Here is a 24,983-nt window from a genome sequence, read left to right as displayed (position 1 = left end):
AACCATTGCATACACTAGCAAGATTTTGCTGAAAGGACCCAAATATAGCTGTCTCTTGTGAGACGATGCCGGGGCCTAGCAAACACAGGAGTGGATGTTCACAGTCAGCTATTGGATGTATCACAGGGCTCCCAATGGAGAAGCTAGAGAAAGTACCCAAGGAGCTCAAGGGATCTGCAACCCTATTGTTGGAACAACATGATGTACTAACCAGAACCCCGGAGCTCTTGTCTCTAGCTGCATATGTATCGAAAGATGGCCTAGTCGGCCATCAATGGAAAGAGAGGCCCATTGGACTTGCAAACTTTATATGCCCCAATATAGGGGAATGCCAGGACCAAAAGAATGGGAATGGGTGGGTAGGGAAGTGGGGGGCGCTATGGGGGACTTTTGGGATAGCATTGGAAATGTAATTGAGGAAAATATGTAATAAAAATATTAAAAATAAAAAAAATAAAAATAAAAAAATAGATGCAAAAAAAAAAAAAAGAAAGCATAAGAAAGTTTGTTCAGACAACTGACATTACATAGGGAAATGCAATGTTTTCTGTGTTTTAGGTTCATGTTTAGCTTTTTAATTTATTTAGAATAGTTTTCTTTTTCTTTTGTTTTGTTTTTTTAATCTATGCAAGGTATTCAATACTGTCTAATTTCATTTTTTTGCATGTGGAATCCTGTTTTGCCATTTGTTTAGGATGTTGTCTTTTCTCAGGCTTATGTTTTTGGCATCTTTGTCAAATATACATGGCTGATTTCCATGTACTCATGTTTCAGTCTTTTCTTTTGTTCCTTTGCTCTACATATGTGTTCATGGACTAGTACTACAATGTTTTTATGTCTCTTACCCTGTGATACATATTAAAATCTGGAATTGCAATCTCTTCAACATTGTACATATATGTCTTTGTACAAATATACATATATAGCTTCAATAAATGTTTTTACATATTGGTTGATAATGCTCCTTTCAAGGACACATGTTCCACTATGTTCATAGCAGCCCTATTTATAATAGCCAGAAGCTGGAAAGAACCCAGATGTCCCTCAACAGAGGAATGGATACAGAAATTATGGTACATTTACACAATGGAGTACTACTCAGCTATTAAAAAGAATGAATTTATGAAATTCCTAGCCAAATGGATGGACCTGGAGGGCATCATCTTGAGTGAAGTAACACAATCACAAAAGAACTCACACAATATGTATTCACTGATAAGTGGATATTAGCCCAAAACTTAGGATACCCAAGATTTAAGATACAATTTGCTAAACGCATGAAACTCAAGAAGAATGAAGACCAAAGTGTGGACACTGTGCACCTTCTCACAATTGGGAACAAAACACCCAGGGAAGGAGTTACAGAGACAAAGTTCGTAGCTGTGATGAAAGGATGGACCATTTAGAGACTGCCGTACCCAGGGATCCATCCCATAATCAACTTCTAAACGCTGACACCATTGCATACACTAGCAAGATTTTGCTGAAAGGACCCAAATATAGCTGTCTCTTGTGAGACGATGCTGGGGCCTAGCAAACACAGGAGTGGATGTTCACAGTCAGCTATTGGATGTATCACAGGGCTCCCAATGGAGAAGCTAGAGTAAGTACCCAAGGAGCTAAAGGGATCTGCAACCCTATTGTTGGAACAACATGATGTACTAACTAGAACCCCGGAGCTCTTGTCTCTAGCTGCATATGTATCGAAAGATGGCCTAGTCAGCCATCAATGGAAAGAGAGGCCCATTGGACTTGCAAACTTTATATGCCCCAATATAGGGGAATGCCAGGGCCAAAAGAATGGGAATGGGTGGATAGGGAAGTGGGGGGGCGCTATGGGGGACTTTTGGGATAGCATTGGAAACGTAATTGAGGAAAATATGTAATAAAAATATTAAAAAAAAAGAAATAAAAAAAATAAAATAAAATAAAATAAAATAAACATTTTCTTCTTTACAAAAAAAAAAAAAAAAAAAAAAAGAGTCAAAAACTATCTAACAGAAACCTCAAAAGCAGACATGAGAGGCCCTCTTGGACTTTTTGGTCAGCGTTGTCCTAGAGACTCCAAAACATTGTAAAATGTTGTTAGTGTCCTTGGTAGAAATCAGAGGTAGAAAGTAAATCACAGTTTCTGAAGACAGCATGCTCACCAGATTCAGGGTCCAGAGGCTCCTGGGTTGGCACTTAATGCCTCCTCCTTGAGGACTAGTTTCCATGGTAACTGAATGTATCATCAAAATACCCAAAGGATTGAAATAACCAATAGTTCTCTTCAGTTTGGTCTTGCGAAGATTCTATGCCCCAGTATAGGGGAATGCAAGGGACAGGAAGTGGGAGTGGGTGAGTTGAGGCACAGGAGGAGGGGGGGTGTATAGGGGATTTTTGGAGTGGAAACTAGGAAAGGGGATAGCATTTGAAATTTAAATGGAGAAAATATCTAATAAAAAAAACCTACCAAAACAACCAAAATAGCATGATAACCCTAGGGGTACAATAATAGTATGTACAGTTTGGAAGTAACCAACAATTTTCTAACTGACCTTAAGACCACCAACAGAGGGAAAACATCTCTGGTACTAGACTAGCCAACTTACCCAAGATTAGTGAAGTCATGATCTTGGAGGAGAACCTCTAACCAGTACATGTTTAGACCAATTCCCTAACTGCATTCTAGGTATTTTTCCTTATACTCACAGATAAGTGTAGTCCTCACCCCTCACCATGAACTATCTCTTTGCAGCAGACAAAGACCATGACAGAATGCCAAAACCAATCAAAATGCTGAGTAGTGAAGACCAGTCCCAAAATATACATCTGCAATTTTTTCTTGCCTCTGAAGCTAGAAAACATTGTAGAAAAGGGTACAGGAAGATTGTAAGAGCCAGAGGATGAGGGACTTTGCTGTCACACTGTGTATCCTAGTAATGTCAAATGCTACACTCACAAAGTCTCACTGATATGCCTGCCTGAATGTTAGCTGAACTAGGACAACAGCAATAGACATGTCAAAATGGATGAGTAAAGCCACAAACCTAAACAAAGAACTAAAGGCAAGTGAAGAATACTATATGAGGTTGTCTTGCTCAGAGAAGAGCACATCGCATTATTATTGGGTGAGGGTACCTCTGCGTGTGTGTGGGTGTGGGTGTGGGTGTGCATGTGTATACATGCTTGTAACAATAATTCAGAAAAAACAGCGGCTATGAATTTGAAAGAGCACCTGAAGATATGCAGGTATGTATAGGCAACTTTGGAAGGAGGAAAGGGAAACAGTAAATGGTATAATTGTATTTTCATCTCAATAAATAGAAGTAATAAAAGTTTGCAAAATATTTTACTTAAAGAAATTCTTCTCTTTTTTTCCTGTTAAAGTTATTATTCCCTCAAATGTTAGTCCATATTGTCTCCTTTAGTGTTTTTGATGTCCAAAATAACCTTTATACTCTAGGTTCTATAAAAAATATTTGGATGAGCTGACAAGATAGCTCAGCAGATAAAGGTGGTTGTTGATACATGTGAAGATGTGGATTCAATCTCTACAATCCACATGGTAGAACAAGAGAACTAACTCTAACAAGTTGCTATCTCCATTTGACATGGATGCTAGCAAACATGTAAAATACACTGCTTACAAGCTTACATACACATATAAAGCAAATATCTCATTACCAAATATTTAAAAAGTACATTGGGTGACCGATAATGCTTTTTCCTGAAGAATATCTCTTTCAGCTTTGTTAATGAGAAAGCATGTAATTACGAATATAAACTCCTTTTTTTGTTTAAAATTCACAAAAAAACTTGAAACATTTGTCTGCAAATAGTAGTGTCTGTTACTTTGGTTCTATTATCATTTGTAGAAAAAAATTATCCAGGTTTATAAGAAACCATGAAATTATCTGTTGTGATAATTATGGTGATAAATTATATACATTAACAAAGTAATTTTGGAGAAGTAAGACATATATTTCCATACTGATCCAAAATATAGACAAAATTAAAACTTAGTTTTCCAAAGGGCAGAAAAGGTAGGTATGATCATCTTTGTCTGATATTGGCTTTACAAATCACTCCATCCATGTGTATGCATGTATGTGTATACACATATATACATTATAATAGAGTTAGCCATATATATATATATATATATATATATATATATATAGTTGTATACATTTATGTTTATATCCATCCAATATATATATTCATACACACATAAGGATGACTATCATCATACACATATATTATATGTAGGTGGCTCTATAAATTGTAAAATCAATGTTAAATTTTTAACATAGGAACTACTTACACACACACACATACACACACACATATCCATCCATATATATGTGGGTGATTCTATCATATATACATACATATATAGGGATGAAGTTAATTATAAAGTTAATGTTAAATCCTTTATATAGGAACTGTTTATCCTATCTGAACACACACACACACACACACACACACACACACACACACACACACACATATGACCTAACAAGGTGAAATAAACTCTAACCCAGTGGTTTTCAACCTCTGTGCTGTCACTCCTTTTCGGGTCACATATCATAAATTCTGCATATCAGATATTTATGTTATGATTTATAACAGTAACAAAATTAAAGAAGTAGTAACAAGATCATTTAATGGTGCAGGTCACCATTTAAGAGTAATGGTATTAAAGATTTTCAGTATTAGGATGATTGAGAATCACTGCTTAAGCTAAAGTATGTATATTGGTCCTGAACCATGTCCTCAAATTACTAATGCCACCATGAATGGTACTAATGAGATCTAGCCTGCTCCCCTAAAAATCAGTTCTACCAGTTAAACAAGATCAATAATCTCCATACAATCTCCACTATGAAGAACAGAAACAAACAACCTGTACAGGTAAGAAAAGTCATTTCATGTCCAGTGTCCCTCATGGTAATGCATTGTTCTATAGCTGTATTTCTGCCCTGGAGTTTGGGTGAAGAACATGAAATTCCAATATAAGGTTATCTCTGTGTGTCTGTATCACCACAGGTAACATCTATCATTTAAACACATAGATAAAGGTGGCATTCCAGTATTAATCATTTCCAATTTATTGACATTATATTTTAAAAATTAGCTGGAAATATGAAACTTTTCTTTATTAGTGTCATCTTTAGAAATTTTGAACATTTATTGCTTCCTTGGATATTGGCTCATGCAGGTACGTAGCAAATTTTCATAAGCATCAGCAGCAGCTGCACTATAATTTTGCTGATCCTAGACAACCTAGTGGCTCCTGAGGTCTTAGTGTCCCTGTCCTACCAACTATTCCTATCATGCTCCTGATTCCACTGTTATTGTTAAGTAATAATTACAGACAACTTTGTATATTGATTGCCCTTGTAGGTCTGGGCATTATAATGAATAAGAAAGAAAGAATGCTAACTTTAACAGATTAGCATTTGGAAGCACAGACCTTTTTCTCCATGTTTGCTCTTTCTTTAGTCTATGAACAATGGGCATTTGATCTAGGGCTTTCTCTTTGTTACATTTCTTTTTAGTTCAAGTGATAGATATGCTTGGCTTCTCTTTAGTATAGGAGTTTTCCCAAGGCTCATGAATAGCAAGAATAACACCAAGTAAAATTATAGCTGTCAAATGTCAATATATGTATTTCTCTGGTTGAAGTTAATGTGGATACTTATTCCATAAATTACAATTTTCCTACAGAGTGCCTGTCACATAGATTTTTTTTTTTAATCAAGATTATATTAAGGCTGTGTTTTGGCAAATAAATTTAACTTCTTTCATAAACCTACCTAGATAGTTGGCTTTTGTTACTGTGAATTTTAATATTTTTATACTTCATAGGTATCTGCATGTTGTAGACCAATACTCTATAGAATGTGATAGGGGACTAATATCCAATATATATAAAGAACTCAAGAAGGTGGACTCCATAAAATCAAGTAACCCCATTAAAAATGGGGCTCAGAGCTAAACAAAGAATTCTCACCTGAGGAATACTGAATGGCTGAGAAACACCTGAAAAAATGTTCAGCATCCATAATCATCAGGGAAATGCAAATAAAAACAACCCTGAGATTCTACCTCATACCCGTCAGAATGGCTAAGATCAAAAATTCAGGTGACAGCAGATGCTGGCAAGGATGTGGAGAAAGAGGAACACTCCTCTATTGTTGGTGGGATTGCAAGCTTGTACAACCACTCTAGAAATCAGTCTGGCAGTAACAGATACAGAAAATGTGGTACATTTACACAATGGAGTACTACTCAGCTATTAAAAAGAATGAATTTATGAAATTCCTAGGCAAATGGATGGACCTGGAGGGCATCATGCTGAGTGAGGTAACCCAATCACAAAGGAACTCACACAATATGTACTCACTGATAAGTGGATATTAGCCCAGAAACTTAGGATACCCAAGATATAAGATACAATTTGCTAAATGCATGAAACTCAAGAAGAACGAAGACCAAAGTGTGGACACTTTGTCCCTTCTTATAATTGGGAACAAAACACCCATGGAAGGAGTTACAGAGACAAAGTTTGGAGCTGAGACGAAAGGATGAACCATCTAGAGATGGCCATAACCGGGGATTCATCCCATAATTAGCTTCCAAACGCTGACACCATTGCATACACTAGCAAGATTTTCCTGAATGGACCCTGTTATAGCTGTCACTTGTGAGACTATGCTGGGGCCTAGCAAACACAGAAATGGACGCTCACAGTCAGCTATTGGATGGATCACAGGGCCCCCAATGGAGGAGCTAGAGAATAACCAAGGAGCTGGGGGGATCTGCAACCCTATTGGTGGAACAACAGTATGAACTAACCAGTGCCCCCCAGAGCTCGTGTCTCAACCTGCATATGAATCAGAAGATGGCCTAGTCGGCCATCAGTGGAAAGAGAGGCCCATTGGTCATGCAAACTTTATATGCTTCAGTACAGGGGAACACCAGGGCCAAGAAGTGGGAGTGGGTGGGTGGGGTCTTTTGGGATAGGATTGGAAATGTAAATGAAATAAATACTTAAAAAAGGAAAAATAATAATAATAAGAAAACATTACCAATATTGCATTTCAAATTATCGTGAAATAAATGGTTTTATATCAAAACAACAAAAAAGGCTAAGGCAAAGAGGCTTTCATAGAATAGTTGGGTTGTGAAATGTTTTATGCAATATTTTCTCTCTTGGAGCCTTGCAAGGAACTAAAATATTGAAGGTTCTAAGCACGAAAGGATACATTTGCACTGTATTTAGCAACAAAGTTATTACTGCAAATATTTTCATGGGAATAATACTAGAAAACAAGAGTAAGTTGTCTGAGAAAAGAAATTTGGGTACTTGTGTGCTATAGCAAGTGATCATAAAAAATGGTCCTAAGGAATTAATATAATGGTGCTGAGAATTCAAATGTAAGAAATGTTTTTGACTAGTATCCCTGTGTATGACATAGAGTTGAAATTTTCAGATGACTACAGGAAGGCTCTCAGTATTATTGATTTTCATATTTGCTTTGTTGGATTGTGTTTAGTTCTAATATGAGAGAGTTTATGGCATTTGATATTGGATGAAAATCTTAGTTATAACCCTAGATACTTCATAGTTGTCAACAAATGGTTTTTCAGGAAATTGACATAAAGATGGAATGCCATACCCACCCTGTATTGCAAAACCAGGAAACAACACTGTCTTAGTCAGGGTTTCTATTCCTGCACAAACATCATGACCAAGAAGCAGTTGGGGAGGAAAGGGTTTATTCAGCTTCCATTTCCACATTGCTGTTCATCACTGAAAGAAGTCAGGACTGGAACTCAAGCAGGTCAGGAAGCAGGAGCTGATGCAGAGGCCATGGAGGGATGTTCCTTACTGGCTTGCTTCCCCTGGCTTGCTCAGCCTGCTCTCTTATAGAACCAAGACTACCAGCCCAGAAATGGCACCACCCACAAGGGGACCATCCCCTTTGATCACTAATTGAGAAAATGCCTTACAGTTGGATCTCATGGAGGCATCTCCTCAACTGAAGCTCCTTTCTCTGTGATAACTCCAGCCTGTGTCAAGTTGACACAAAACTAGCCAGTACAAACACCAACAAGAAATGGTTCTGTCATGAAGGAAGCAAACAGATTCTGAATTCAAATCCAGTCACTCTTCTTAACTGGGAACTGAGGTGAGAGGAGGCTGCAAACAGTAGCATTATGATTCTGTGCCTTGTAATCATGTGAGAAATGGTTAGACCCCCCCCCAAAAAAAGATAATCAATGGAAAAATTAAGCCAACCAAGTATTAATTTTAACTTAAAGCAATGTAAACTGTTTCTTTGTACATAAATATCAAAGTAAGTTACTCAATACATCAATGGATTACTAAGTCTCACTCTTAAAGCAAAAACCCAGAAACTATTAAAAATGCCAGCAATATTTCACTGAAAGGACCCTGATATAGCTGACTCATATGAGGCTATGCCAGTGCCTGGCAAATGCATAAGTGGATGCTCACAGTCAGGTATTGGATGGAACACAGGGCACCCAATGGAGGAGCTAGAGAAAGTACCCAAGTTGATGAAGGGGTCTGCAACACTATAGGTTGAACAACAATATGAACTAACCAGTACTCCCAGAGCTCATGTCTCTAGCTGCATATGTAGCAGATGGCCTAGTCTGTCATCATTGGGAAGAGAGGGCCCTTGGTATTGCAAACTTTATATGCCCCAGTACAGGGGAACACCAGGGCCAAGAAATGGGAGTGGGTGGGTAGGGGAGCAGGGTGGGGGGAGGGTATAGGGAACTTTTGGAATAGCATTTGAAATGTAAATAAAGAAAATATCTAATAAAAAAAAGCACACACAAGAGAAAGAAGTGATTCCATGTACACCTGATGGTTCTTGTAGAATCCAGTAATACCCTCTCACCTCCTTACATTCATTGTTGTTTCCATCTGTGCGCTCTATGCTAAGCCTCTTTCCTATAGAATCCACTAAGTCCTTTGTTTGAATTTACTTCACAATTCTAAAATCAAAATTCCAGCTTCTGGCTATTATAAATAGGGCTGCTATGAACATAGTGGAGCATGTGTCCTTTTTACCGGTTGGGACATCTTCTGGATATATGCCCAGGAGAGGTATTGCTGGATCCTCCGGTAGTACTATGTCCAATTTTCTGAGGAACCGCCAGACTGATTTCCAGAGTGGTTGTACAAGCTTGCAATCCCACCAACAATGGAGGAGTGTTCCTCTTTCTCCACATCCTCGCCAGCATCTGCTGTCACCTGAATTTTTGATCTTAGCCATTCTGACTGGTGTGAGGTGGAATCTCAGGGTTGTTTTGATTTGCATTTCCCTGATGATTAAGGATGCTGAACATTTTTTCAGGTGTTTCTCTACCATTCGGGATGTCCCTCAACAGAGGAATGGATACAGAAATTATGGTACATTTACACAATGGAGTACTACTCAGCTATTAAAAAGAATGAATTTATGAAATTCCTAGCCAAATGGATGGACCTGGAGGGCATCATCTTGAGTGAAGTAACACAATCACAAAAGAACTCACACAATATGTATTCATTGATAAGTGGATATTAGCCCAAAACTTAGGATACCCAAGATATAAGATACAATTTGATAAACGCATGAAACTCAAGAAGAATGAAGACCAAAGTGTGGACACTGTGCACCTTCTTAGAATTGGGAACAAAACACCCAGGGAAGGAGTTACAGAGACAAAGTTCGTAGCTGTGATGAAAGGATGGACCATTTAGAGACTGCCATATCCAGGGATCCGTCCCATAATCAGCTTCTAAACGCTGACACCATTGCATACACTAGCAAGATTTTGCTGAAAGGACCCAAATATAGCTGTCTCTTGTGAGACGATGCCGGGGCCTAGCAAACACAGGAGTGGATGTTCACAGTCAGCTATTGGATGTATCACAGGGCTCCCAATGGAGAAGCTAGAGAAAGTACCCAAGGAGCTAAAGGGATCTGCAACCCTATTGTTGGAACAACATGATGTACTAACCAGAACCCCGGAGCTCTTGTCTCTAGCTGCATATGTATCGAAAGATGGCCTAGTCGGCCATCAATGGAAAGAGAGGCCCATTGGACTTGCAAACTTTATATGCCCCAATATAGGGGAATGCCAGGGCCAAAAGAATGGGAATGGGTGGGTAGGGAAGTGGGGGGCGCTATGGGGGACTTTTGGGATAGCATTGGAAATGTAATTGAGGAAAATATGTAATAAAAATATTAAAAATCAAAAAAAAGAAGAAAAAAAATAAAATCAAATCAAAATTCTACTTAAAGCATTTTCACAGCAGTTAATTATTTAACTCACTCTCTCTCTCTCTCTCTCTCTCTCTCTGTGTGTGTGTATGTGTGTGTGTGTGTGTGTGTGTGTGTATGTATGTATGTATGTATGTACGTATGTGTGTGTAAGTAATGTTTCCCATTCAGTAATTTTGGATTCAGTTCTACAAGAATCAAATGTGGGAAATGTGAAGAAGCATCAGATATTACATTTTAAATATTGCTATAGCTTAACATGATCATAATTTAAATAGTGCATGAAAATAAATGGCATTTTCAGGTGTTATATGACATTGTTCCTATAAAATTCCAGGCAAAGTCATAAATCATGGCTTTTGAATCAAATACCTCAGTGCGCTGATGCATTTCCAACAAATAACTCATTTTAACTGTGGAAAACCCATTGACATGCAGGACTTCGTAATCAGAAGCTATTCTTCTGAAATTAAAACTTGAGTTAGGTGAGGGAAAAGGAAAGAAATCAGCATTACCTTGGATGTTATTTTACCTGAGTCACCTTTGAATCCACTAAAAATTAGATATTTGTTTCTCAGTTTAAACTGTGCACTATTCCTATGGTAACTGAGCATAGTTAATTTATTTTAATAAATATTTTCCCAAATAAAAATGTATACCAAACAGTAGAATGAGAGATGAATAAGATCAATCTGTAGTTGAGGAGCTGAAAAATTGAGAAATGAAAAAGTCAAGTATATAAGCACCTTTATATTCTAGTCATACTTCATATTCCGGTTTCAAAATTGAAATACTAGGAGTTGGGAAGTAGCATGCTGCTTTACAGAGAGGGAGATTCAATAGGTGAAATGGGCTGCATGTTACCCTGGAGAGCAGGCAGACTGAAGAATTGAGTCACTGGATGTTTCTACAGAGAACAGAGATAGTCCTACTGCACGACAGTGTAATCGGATAAGGTGGGCAACCTCCTGAAAAGCAAATGGAAGAAAAACTGTGGCAAGAGGTTCTTGCTTTTTAAGTTGAATACTTGTTTAAAAACTTTCTTAGGCACAAAGCCACTGGAAGCTCTTGAAGGTCTTAAGTAGACAGTTTTACTCTATTAGTGTTGTTTTAACAAAATCTCTTAGATAGAATAGTTCCCAGGATAGAAACACATATTCTCATGATTTTCTGAAAAGCCAATCAAGGTACCAACAGGGCTTTGAGATGTTTTATTTATTTATATAACTTCATCATCTTTGCAAAGGGAAAACTGTAATGATGTAAGCATCTTTTTATTTGTTTGGTTTTTTTTTCAAGACAGGGTTTCTTTGCATAGCCGTGGCTGTACTGGAGTTAGCTCTGTAGACCAAGATGGCCTTGAACTCACATGGATTTGATTGCCTCTGTCTACTGAGTGCTGAGATTAAAGGTCTATGACACTATTGCCTGGCTTGATATAATCATGTTAAAGGTATTACCTCTTGTCATTTTGGTCATGAATCTAGACTTTAAAAGCTGAGCCATCCTCCAGCTCTAAGTCCCAACACTCGATACTGTTTCTGGACACTAAGTTGCAACACAAGAACTTTATAGAAAACAACTATATCCATAGCATAGGGTTAGTGTTTTGCTGCATAAAATTTAACAAAAATATCTATTAGACTGAGAGGTATGGAAAGAAAAGAAATAAACAGGACTGGTGCAAAGGAAAATGAAATAGAGCAAAGAAAAGAGAGGATAAAATTAACTGTGGAGAAGGTGTTATTAGCAGGGATGAGGAATGCTCATGGGAGATGTCATAAAGTCAGGAGGTCAAACCTGGATACTGGCTGCATGTATGTAAAAGAAATGCATAAAAGACAAATCTGACTATAATATTTTGCATTTGAAAATATATTGTAATACCAATACTAACAGAAGGAAGTGAAATATAAATTATTTGGAGAGATGGGACATGCATTGGTTCTCCTAGAAAAGGGAGCTGAGTCAATGCATAAATGTGGAAAAGAATCAGAAAAAAAAAATGTCAAAATAAAAGGACAAGAGGAAAAATTTTTCAGTGTGACTTAGAAGAGTAGGAAAGAGAGGATACCTGAGAAAGAAAAGAAATATATTCTATTAATTTAACAAATACTATTTTGGAGAGAATAAAACATTAGCATGAGCTTTAGAACACACAGTTACAGTGAAATTATATGTGTCTGAGAAATGTAGCTAAATATTTTTAAATTTTTTTCTAAAGTTACATATGTTAAATACAATAACAGTTTTGAGAAAATCAAAATAATTTGTAGAAAATTATTATACAGTTTATGAGACTATATTGTAAAAGATCTTTTAAATTTAATGTTGAGATTATGTAAGAAAAAACTTATAGTTTTAAATAGAGTAAATCTGAAATTTGTAAGGAAAACAAAGACATTAAAACAATTAAATGGTTTATAACAGGCAGAAAAAATGTTTTAACTTGCATGACAAACACAATGTAAATAAACAATTATTGCTTATCAACATTATAAATAGCATTGTTCTATTTATTTATTTATTTTTGAAGAAGAGGGAAGGACTCATGAATGGCTATCATTTAATTGAGTTACACTCTCAGTCCTACTGAAAATGCTATCTAAGAAATATATTAAAATAACATGGATATTCACTGAGAAAAATTCTACATTTCAATTATAAAAGTGGTCATAAGCAGGCCACCATATTCAATTTCAAAATTAGTGAAAAGTAAGAATAGAAATAAGTTCAACTTTAAAAGTCAGCAGGCAAATAAAAAGAGAAAGCTGTTTATAAAGAAAGGTTACAGGTCCAAAGCAAAGGACTATTTGGAGTCTTAGAACATTAAGTTTTTATGATGAAAGATATAATTGATAACCCCTCAACTAGGTGCTGAATGAAGGAAATTTATGTTTTGTTTAAACATATGTTTAAAATTATGATTTGCTAAAACCAGAACATTCTCTAAAACCTAAATTCTATTAATGGAGTACTCTTACAATCCAGTCAATGCAAAATAAGAAGTCCATATTAAATGTAGATTAAATATTAAATATGGATGATTAGATATTTAAAAACCAAATGTGAATGGTTCTTGGGCTGGAGAGATGGTTTAGTAATTAAGAATGCGTTTGCTAGCCGGGCGTGGTGGCACACGCCTTTAATCCCAGCACTCGGGAGGCAGAGGCAGGCGGATTTCTGAGTTCGAGGCCAACCTGGTCTACAAAGTGAGTGCCAGGACAGCCAGGGCTACACAGAGAAACCCTGTCTCGAAAAAACCAAAAATTAAATAATAAAAAAAAAAAGAATGCGTTTGCTAGAGCCATGAGCACTTGAGTTTGGATCTCAACATCCCAACAACAAGCCAGATACAGTATTATGTTCAGCTATAACTATGGTGCTACAGGGACAGATGTAACATCACTGGAGGTTGCTGGTTGCCAGCCTAGCCCCAAAATATGAGCACTATGTTCAGCAAGGAAGTTAACTCCATTTGATTAAGGATGAAAGTTATGGAGGTCACCCAGTGATGCTCTTTTCTGGCCTGACATGTTTCTACAGACTTGTGGGGCACTGGGCTATGTACAGACAGCCTGGTTTCCAGTTGAGGCTAGATCTTGAACCCCAGGAGAACCCAGTGGGTGGAAATTCCCACCTACATGGGACGGTAGGCATTCGATCATGTCTCCTGGACTCCTGGCTCCTGTCGAAGTTATAGCCCACCACAACCCCCACAGGAGAAGCATGGCTTTTAGTCATGTAGACAATGTCTCAAGCTTCTGACCTTCTGGCTAGACTCCTCCCAGTTACCTAGCAACAGTAAAGATAACAGCCCACCATAAGAGGGGCTATTTGGCCCCACCTCACTCTCTCCTCTCCTTCTCCTCACTCTCTCATCTCACTCTCTTACTCTCTCTCCCTCTTGCTCTCTCCCTCTTACTCTAGCCTTTCTTCTCTCTCTCCTTTTCCCCTTTCTCTCCTTTTGGCAATGACCGGACTTTCTCTCTCTCTTTTCTACCTTCTCTCCTTTCTCCCTGCCTTTCTACAACAAAGCTCTAAAACCATAGAGTGTCTCTATTCATCAAGGCCCACTTTGCTTGGACAATGGGATAGGCTTTTCTCCTAATGAACTGTTTCTAACCTCCCTATAGATGGCCTTCCTGTGCCCCAGCCATGGACCAGAGTAAGGACTCACGGCTGTGGCCTCCCTTCCCCCAGCCTGGAACCTGCTTGCTCAAGGGTGGAGCTACCGGCTCATTCGTCCCGCCACGCCCACTGCTGGAACCTGCCTTTGCCGCCTGGAGGCACACACGTGTTCCTCCTGCTACTGGACCCTGAGTTACTTGGCGGGATATTGGGTTCCCTCCCCCTTCCTTTATAACTGAGTGTCTGGAAATAGTAAAATTGAGCTTTGATCAGGATGTTGTCTTAGCTCCATTGTTTCTTCCGCCCCGTCTAGATTCCTCTCTTTTCAGCGAACTGCCATTCTCAGTTGAACCGTTTGTGTTGTGGACTGCGGGCAGGCCGCAACACTCGGCTGCGTGGGAACCTCTCTCTCTCTGCCCTCTCTCCCATAACCCTGGGGCTGAGGATGTCACCCCAGGGCTCCTGGTATTGGGGACTGCCCCTTGTTCACCCCCTGCGAGTTGGGTCAGTAGCTTAGATGTCCACCTGGGGCTTAGTGGAAAGCATCTGGCAGCTCTCCCCCGTTCACCTACCCAGAACATAGGAGGAACTCTGGTCGGACATGGGCTATTCTCCCTTCCCACTCCTTCCCTGACACCACCTCTTAGTTCCCAACACAGACACATTCATGCACACACACACACACACACACACACACACACACACACACACATATATATATATATATATATATATATATATATATATATAAAGACATACTACACATATATTCACACACAAAAGCAGCTTTAATGAAAACAAATTTAAAACTCCAAAAAGATTCTCATCACATTGAAGTGAAATATAGAAAGTGAATTGTCTAAGAGTCATGACTAGGGATTGTAGTTTCTGTATCTAAAAACTGAGCTACACGTGTAATGAGGGACACCATCTACCTTTTTGAACCCTCTGTGAGGGTTCCCCTTAGAGCCTTCATTCATTTCTTACAAAGTGTCTTAAGCTTCCTTTGTTGGATGTTTAATACAATGCATTTTTGATACAATCATTAAAATTGCATAATTTCCCCTATTATTTGTTAGATACTAATGGAAATAAGACTTTTAAAAAAGTTCTCTGATGCTTGGTCTCATATGTGGTAGGAGAAATAAAGACATATTAAAGAATGATGGAAAAGAAAAGAAGAAAAGAGAAATATGAATATGTGTGTAAAAATGGGTGGGAGAAAGAAATTTAGATATTGTGACTCAATTCCTTATACATGCTTGACAGATATCTTGAGGTCTCTTTAATTTGTTGAGATCAAAGTCAAAACTAAGGTCTAACTGTTTCTTAAGGGGCCTGAGCCTTGCTTACTCAATTTCATTGTCTTCATAGATTATATTATTATGAACATTGCTGTATTTCACCTTGACTTCCTATAATTTGTAGCTATGAAGAAGGGAGATGCCATAGTGCAACGTCTTATTTTTCTGAGAAAGATTGCTTTTTAGAAAGCAGGGGAGGCAAATGGTGGTCTGAAAAGGCCTCTGCTAGTTTAGTTGAGAACACTTGTAACCGGTCTTTAAAGCACAGTGTTACAAAAACATAGCTTACTTATTTTTCATTCCAGAGATAAATAAACAAGCAAACAACAGTGAAAAAGTGACTAAACAGCTCAATACTCAAGATGCTTCTCTGAAATTCAGTAATTTTATCCAATAAGAACAAACTCTGGGAATATGATTATGAATTGCACACTGTCTACTCTCTTAAGATAATTGTAATTTATTGAAAGATTCAACTGAATAACCAGGAAATACATGTTATGATATCATAATAGAAGGAACAACACAAGCTGTGCAGAATGAAAGTGTGTTGGAAGGCATTGAACAGAGATTTGGTATATCAGCAAAGTCTGGTGAATGAAGAAATAATATCTAAGTCTGTTTCACCTATAAAAGGATAAGAGTAGAAATGATTTGATTAAATGCTATTCTATAGCTGAAGATGTGAAATGCTAGAGTATAAATAGTAGAGTTAGCTTCTCAATACTGAATTAAATACTCTTCTTCATGTAAACAAAGATCATTAACCAGGCTGAAAGGATTGATTTTGGTCACAGTTTCAAGGTTTGAGTTCAATGTTTCTGAACCTAAGATTAGATAAAACACAAATAGAAGAAAGATGTTTACCAGCTAGAAAGTAGGGACAGATAAGAGGGATTGAGGGAGAAGATGTAATCTTAAAAGACAAGTCCCCAATGACGCATTCCCGCCAATCACTTAAAAAATCTCCTTCAAATATGAAATCATCAATAAACTCATTACTAACAAAGTTACTGATTTTATGGTTTAATCCTCTCTCAGTCACTTTGCCACAGAGCAAGCAAACATTTTACTTATAAAATTTTTGGAAAAATTTCACACTCACACTGTAATTTTCAACTCTGGACCCCAAAGAAGCAATCTATCATATAATGTGAAGCACATTTGGTCTCTAACAGTCTCCATAGTCCCAGAAGTTTTTAACAGTTCAAGTCCAATGTCTCCTATGTGATTAAAGGAAATGCTTAGCTATTAGCCTATGAGCTTCTGCAAAGGAGGAAAAGAACTGTACAAGCAGAGAGTCAAGTTGCCCATTTTAAAATAGAGGACTAGAATAGAAATAGCATATTGGACTGATAACATCAGATCAAAACCCACTATGGCAAAAATAGAATCTAGATTGATTTGATTTGAACTTTAAGAGCTGTACCCTGATGCTGGACTACTGGCAAGCCATGTGGCTGTACATTTTGGCTAGTTTGACTCACTCTCTACAGCTTTCCTCAGTAGACATTCAATGTGCTTGGCATCTCTAGCTTCCCATGGTGTCTATCACAGCTTTGAATTCATTATCACAGATTTATAAATCGCTCTTTTTGGAGAGCTCTCTCTAAAGATCATGTTTCCTACTGCCAAGCTTACCAGGACTCTTTTGAAAATCCAGGTGAAGATCTCTTAGACTTCATAAGATCTTGCATATTTAATGCATCACATGGATAAGGTCAAAGTTTGCTACCAGCCTCAGAAGAAACTGGGTCTCTTGAGAACATGGCTGTAGAGGACTCAGTTTCTAGATGGCTAAGTATAATTATATGCATCCTAACAAACAACTGTATAAGCAAGACAGAACGGGGTGTCTGTGATGTCTATACTCGGTTGTCAATGGCTACATATGGAATAAATCAGAGATGACTGAATACAACTGGTGAGGGAATTTTCTTGGTTGTGTATTTTAGGTAAGAAGTTCTACCTTATCTACCTTAAACCTCCTGGTGTTACCATGTATAAAGAATATGAAAGAAGGGAACATTTGTTCTTTTCTTGCTTGACCTCACTATCCCTGCCAAGTTCCTTCATTCTCTAGCATCCAAACCTATTTCTTTGTGATTCTGGCATATACTGAAGATCTGCAAGGTGGGTTGAACAATTACTTAGTTCTTGATAATTTTGGTGATAGAAAGCTATTATTGGAGTAGTTAGACCACAATTTGTATGCCTCTCTAATAAAACAACTTCCCTGTGTATATGAGTTCATGTATGTAATATATATATATCACATATATACATATATATATATATACATATACACATGTATATATATGTATATGTTCATTCTATCTTTCTGTTTATCTAGACAAATGGGTTACAACCACCAGAAGAAAAATAACATTTTTTTCCAATGAATTCAGGAACTGAGATGCTACTCAGTAGGAAAATTACAATTATGAATTATGAACAAAAATAATTTTATGGCTGAGGTTACCATAACATGAGAACTGTATTAAAGAGTCACAGCATTAAGAAAGTTGAAAACCACTGTTCTAGAGAATCATGACTAATATAGATTTTAGTAACAGGAGTGGTTCTTGAGCAATATAAATATGATGATGTATTTTTAAAGTATCTGTAATAGAATTTCAAATTTGACAATACCTATAGTTACTAATTTCTCTTAGATGCTTGGAGAACACTAAAAGCATGTGATGTCAAACTGGTTAGCAACTCATTGAAACAATTTATTGAAATGAATTATCCCAATTCACCAATTGTAAGATGTAAAGAAATAGTGACTTTGTATAAAAACAAGGGACCATACTTTGAAAAAACTACTTGGTTGTTCCCAGCATCTCTGGATAAACTGACAAAGAAAAAGAATGAACTCCTAAATTACCAAACATCCAGGATCTCTGTATAGGGCTGTTGCAAATAGCTCTGGGGCTATTTGTAACTTGATGCTAATTCCATTCCCCTGTGAGGGGTTGTGAACAAGGAATGAGTCAGCACTCAGGTGATTTCCTGTAAATCTTCTTCTCACTTTAATTTATAAAAATAAAGGCTAAAGCAGATTAAAGGAAGGTGGAGCTGAAAGTTGAGAGAGAGAATAAGGACGGGGGAGAGAGAGAGGACAACGGAAGTGGAGGTGGAAGGAGAGCTAACAAAAATAAGTGACCTGAAGAATCCATAAGTTCTAAGGGGTCTCATAGATGAATGAAGTTGGTAGTATAGTAGTAGATCTACCTAATATAGGCACAGAGATTGTATTCATATTAATTGAGTTGTGTTTTCATTGCTAGGGCATATTTGGGTTGGAGATTTACTGAAACATAGGGTGACAAAGGACAATGATGAAACCATTGACAAAATTGGCCAGCTCCAGATGTTCATAAAGTCCAAAAGTTTCTATGTGTGTCCAGAAAGAGAATCTCAAATCCAGCAGCCACAGAACTCAAGTTGCAGGACATCAAACAAAAACCCTCATTATAAGATTGGTTGCATTATAGCAAAAATTGAAGTCCCAGCCTAGGAGGCTACTCAAAGTTAAAAATAAAGACATCAATAAGTAAGTGATAGGATATTGTATCTTTGGTTGGGGGTGTGTGGAAAAAAAATTCTATTGAGGTTGAGAACTTTGAATCCTTGGATTCTCAAGGGTTTGCCTCACTTGAGCCAGTAGTCTTTTCACCCTCAGCAGAAGACAAACTTGCACCCTGCCACATGCCATTTCTATCATTGACTGCTTCATTGACTGATAAACCATCACTGACTTTCTCTGAATGAGATGTCAGGGCTCACCAAGATTATACCTCTCTTAGACCTATAACTAGACTTAAGGCTAAACAGATGCCTAGAGGGGAGACAGTAAGTATAGTCCATAAGGAGATGAGTCCACTATTAGGAAGCTTAGTGAATTTCCTAATTAATTCAAGCAGAAGTCTGGGGAATGTGTGCCTTTAAGGATGTAGGATAATGGTGGAAAGAACATAGAACTGGGTCAGGCTGATATGGGCCTAATATGGGTCCACAGAATGGAGATGCTAGGTTTAATATGGAAATTGATGGAGTTAGAAACAGTTGTCCAAAGTCCCTTTCAATGGTTGGATGAAGGTCAAAAGATGGCCTACTGAAAAGGAGTTTGATATGCTGGATATCCTTTGGCTTGGTGTTGATGAAGGGATTTTTAAAGCCTAGGAAATTTGCAATACTAGAGAGCATAAACTGCAAAACCTAATCCTCCTCAATGGGAGGGCCCAGAGGACATGCCTTTCACTAATCCTATAAGAGGCAAACGGTGTGAAGAGCCTCAACACATTTGAAGGTCTTTGCTCTCACCCTATTTCTTGTGCCAGACCTTAGGATCAGAGATACTGCTGTTCAGTTGGATGAATTAAATATGATGGATTTAACTGGGCCTGAAAGTAGCAGGAGCCAGATGGCCGCACTGAATTGCCAAAGGCAAGGTAATTGTAGTTATTGTAGTGGGCAGCATAGATAAAGAAATGTCTCTCATGGCTTGACTCATATGAGGCAGTACAAGCAAACTGATTTTTATGGTGGCATAATTCATGCAGACCTTTGGTACTGGCTAATCAGTTATGATGTTTCCAGGCACTAAACAGATAATCCTAGTTCATTTTTGTTTAATCTGTATAATCAGAAAAGGTCTTAAAAAGAAAGAAAGAAAGAAAGAAAGAAAGAAAGAAAGAAAGAAAGAAAGAAAGAAAGAAAGAAAGAAAGGAAGGAAGGAAGGAAGGAAGGAAGGAAGGAAGGAAGGAAGGAAGAAAGAAAGAAAGAAAGAAAGAAAGAAAGAAAGAAAGAAAGAAAGAAAGAAAAAAAGAAAGGAAGGAAGGAAGGAAGGAAGGAAGGAAGGAAGGAAGGAAAGAAGAAAGGAAGGAAGGAAAGAAGAAAGGAAGAAAGAAAGAAAGAAAGAAAGAAAGAAAGAAAGAAAGAAAGAAAGAAAAGAAAGTAAAAAGCAAAGAGAAAAACAATAAAAAAATATATAAAAGAAAGGTAAGAGGGAATCTTGGTGCAAGTATCAATTTCCAGTCTTGAGAAAGTTTGCAGATCCATGACCCCTTAAATATAAGGAAGACCAGGTCTTCATGAGGAAGGACTTTCTTTAAATTCCTAAGAGTTTTATTGTTAGCTTTCCTTAGTCATTGCTCAGTGGGACTAATTGCCTTTTATAAGCATAAGTGTATATTGGGGGAAATAAAACAATCCGACTTTCCAGATTGTATTGAATATTTGTTTAGAATTGATATTAAATCATAGATGACCCCTAAGAAGCATTGTAGTCCTCTTTTTAAAGTAGGGACTTATGGAACCCCAGTGATTAGTGAACTTCTGTTTGAATCCCAACTCACAGTAGGACCATTCAGTTCTGGAACTCATCCTGTTGTCATTTAATAGTCCCAGAATGTATATTTGGGATACATATATTTAGAGGTTGGAAGAATTCTCACATTTTGTCACTGGCCAGTGGAATGAGAGTTATTATGCTTGGAAAGGCTAAATGGAGGCAAGGAAAATCAGTGAATCAAAGCCAATATTTCATCCCAGGAGGACTAAAGAAATTAATGTCACCACCAAGGGATTGAGAGAGTCAGGGTCATATTTTCCACATTTCCATTTACCTGAACAGTGAAGAAGATACATGGATTATGTATAATGACAGCTGACTATGAAAAGCTCCATCAGGTAGTGACCCCTATTGAAGGTGTTATACCAGATCCAGTATCAATATTTGAGCAAATTACCATATTTCCTGGTATGTGATACACAGCTATTGATTAGTAAATGCCTTTTACTTAGTGTCTATCCATACTGACCACCAGAAGCAATTTTCTTTCGGTTGGTAAGGCCAGTAGTGTATCTTTACATTTTTACCTCAAGGGTATAGTAATAATTCTCTAACCCTGTGTTATAACTTAGTTCAAAGGGATCATAATCATCTTTCTATTCTAAAAATATCACACTGATTCATTATATTGATGGCATTATGCTGATTAAAACAAGTGAGCATGAGGAGGAAACAATTTTGCACCTGGCAACACATGCTTGCATTAGAGGATGGGAAATATATTCAACCAAAGTTCAAAGTCCTTCTATCTCGGTGAAATTCTTAAAAGTCAGTGGTGCTGGGCATTCAGAAATATTCCTTCTAAGATGAAGGATACATTGTTGCATCTGGTTCCTCCCACCAAGAAAGAAGCACAACAATTACTCCTCCTATTTGGATTCTGGAGACAGCCCATACTTCATTTCAATGTGTTACTCTTGATCATATACCAAGAGAACCAGAACACTGTTAGCTTTGAATGTCTGGCAGAGAAGATGGCTGCTAGTCAACAGATCTAGGTGCTGTGAAGGCTCATCTACTACTTGGCCCATATGATCCAGAAAACCTGTTGGTACCTGAGGTGGCAATGGCCAAATTCAATGTTGTTTGGAGTTTTTGGTAGGCCCATATATGTGAATCATAGAAGGGCAGTTGGGGTTTTGAAACAAGGCTATACTATAACCTGCGGACAGCTATTCTCCATTTGAGAGATCAGTAGCTCTTTTCCTGCAAAGCTGGGGCAAGATTTTCCAGAAGGCAGTAAATATTTTGAATCAGTGCTCAATATATGGTGCAATTTCTCCCCTAGCCAGAATAAACTGGTCCAGGAATCAAGGGGTGTAATATGGTATGGTTTCACACGCTACCAACCCAAGTGACCCATTTGCTTTCTGTTTCTGTGACCTTTAGTTCTGCTGATCTAGAGGTTTTGGTTCCAGAATGTGTAATACCACTGCCAGGGGACCCAAGAAACATTTCTCTGAAAAGGAAGCTCAGACTTGCTCCTGGCTTCTTTGGGATTCAAATGCCCTTAGGTAACAGGCTAAGAAAGGAATAACTGTTAGGAGGCCTGATTGATCCAGATACTCAAGAAGAAATTGGATTGCTTCTTTACAATGAAAGCAAAAAGGATTGTAGCTAAGGGCCCCTTTAGGGAGTATATTGGTGCCACCATGTGCTGTAATTAAAGTCAATAACACTGCAGCAAACCAATCAAAATAAGATGACAAAGAGCACAGACCCTTCAGGAATGACTGCATAGGTCACTCCTCCAGAAAGAGAACCAAGACCTGCTGAAATGCTTGCTGAGGGTGAGAAAATATAGAATGGATACTAAAAGAAGGGAATCTGAAGTACCAGCTAGAGCCATGTGACTTGTTACAGAAATGAGGATTATAATTGATAGTATTTTTTGTTTTGTTTAGACTGTTTTTGTCCAGACATTTGTGTTTTCTTTCCTCTATTTCTTTATCCTGTAATATAATATCAATTGAGGGAATATTCGTTTTTAACATATTTAAATTTTAAGATACTGAAAGAATCTCCTTCAAGGGACTTTTACACTTGTTTAAAAATTTACCATGTGTTTGCAGTTGTATGTTGGATAATTATATCTTGTTAAGTGTAGTTATTAACTGGTTATTGTTTTCATTAGGGAACTAAGCATGATATAAGGTGATATTATTGTGTGCCAGGTTGACAAGGGGTGGACTTGTGTTGGCTATCCTTTGTTTAGTTAATTACATATATGTAGTTAACTAAAACTTACCTGGCTGGGTAAACTTGTTAGGGTTTTTTGTTTGTTTGTTTGTTTGTTTTTTGATTGAAATACTGAAGTGGAAGATCCACCTAAATTTGTTTTTGTGTGTGTGTGTGTGTGTGTGTGTGTGTGTGTGTGTGTGTGTGTTTGTTGGGAAGATCACCTTAAATCTCCGCCATAACTTCTAGAGGCAGCCTACATGAAGGAAATGTTAGAAGGGAATGCTTGATCTTTGTCTTCTTTCCCTTGAGTTCCTTGGCATGTTTATTTCTTCACCTCTATTGGAGCCTACTTTTTCAGGATTCCAGCTTAAACTAAAGACCAACTGTGACATCCAGCCTTGAAGAATTATCTGCTACTGGACTCTAGGATTTTCCATTTTGGATACAGTCATTGTTGGAATAGTTGGACCACAACTTGTAAGCCAATCTAATAAATCTCATTTTCTTTTCAATGGAAAGTCTTTCAAAGTGTTATCTGACAGTTTTGTAACCTTGAGTCTTCGGTAATGAATAGAGCCAATTCCTTAGATATCCTCAAATAGTTCTATTGTTTCTCTGCAAGATAATTGGCTTTTTTTTTAAAAAGCTAATCTCTTTGGCAACCACGTATCCTCGTCTTAGTCTCAACTTTAAGTAAAATCTTTCTCCTGCAAAACCGATTTTTTTTAATTGTTCTCTGCCTTCTTATATTCCTCATTATAAATCTGTCTAAAAACAGCTCTAATACTTAGGCCATAGTTCAGATGCTATGTTGCTTTCATAGTTCTCACAACCTTTAAGCACACAATTTCAAGGCGTTTTGCTAGTCTTCATTTAAATCTGAAAACTGAAATCTCCTGATTAGTGTCTGTCCTGCCCTTGCTTGTATTCTGGTCTTCTGAGCTGCCACCAGAATCACCCATAACTTGTACATAGAACTTTCCAGGCTCCTACTCTAGGAGTTTCCAAATTCCATGTAAGAATGAGTTATAAAGATTCATACTCACATGTTTAGATAATAAGTCCACTTCTCCCATACCTATTTTTCTCTCCTAGTAACTTTTCTGTGAAAAATACTCTCAAAAATTAAGTTGAAATTCTATTTCAGCAGTTTCAATATCAGATCAGTCTGTTTCATTGTGGTAGCACTTTGGAGGGCAGATCAACATGGTGCAAGTGAATGGTGAAGGAAGCTTGTGCAGTTCCTGGCTTTCAGGAAGCAGAGAAAGAGGCAGGGTGTGGCCAGGAACAAGACAAGACTTTCATAAATGTACTAGTTTCTATGACTTATTTCCTCCAAAATTATCCCCCACACATGAGAGCCCTTTCATCTCTCAATTGAATAGATCTACTCATTGGTAAATTTAGCACTTAAATGATCTAACCACATTTTAACAGACCTACCCTTTTTGGATCAATAGTTGTAAAACCAAGGAAAATTGAGAATTACGAGCCATATCACACATTTTTACACCAGAAACAGATATACAAGGGATCTCAAGTACTAAGTAAGTTTCATATAAAAAATTTAAAGCTAGGTTAAGATTGTAATATTTATATTTTATTACTATGGGCTATATTGTGCATAGGCTGAGGGTTTAATATTTGCATAACCTTTTGGAAAACACTATCCTACTTGGTTGTTGTGAAAATTACACAAAACGAAATACATGA

General features: G+C 37.5%; 1 protein-coding gene across 13 annotated transcripts in view; it reads right to left on the bottom strand.

Moving 5' to 3' along the window:
* Positions 1-24,983, bottom strand: part of Lingo2 (leucine rich repeat and Ig domain containing 2) — a 1,228,899-nt gene that overhangs the window by 254,232 nt on the left and 949,684 nt on the right. The window contains exon 11 of one of the 13 annotated variants that reach the window (XR_015047437.1): positions 11,179-11,263. The exons of the other annotated variants lie outside the window; for them this stretch is intronic. The gene's annotated coding sequence lies outside the window, so the exon portion shown is untranslated. Of the gene's footprint in view, positions 1-11,178; positions 11,264-24,983 lie in introns of those variants that run through there. 13 annotated transcript variants of the gene reach the window in all.

Source organism: Mus caroli, unplaced genomic scaffold (genome assembly GCF_978045245.1).
Source record: "Mus caroli unplaced genomic scaffold, Mus_caroli_1 scaffold_6, whole genome shotgun sequence".
NCBI classification, from domain to species: Eukaryota; Metazoa; Chordata; class Mammalia; order Rodentia; family Muridae; genus Mus; species Mus caroli.
The sequence above is the reverse complement of the archived record's forward strand: the minus strand, read 5'-3'. Positions and strand labels throughout refer to the sequence as shown.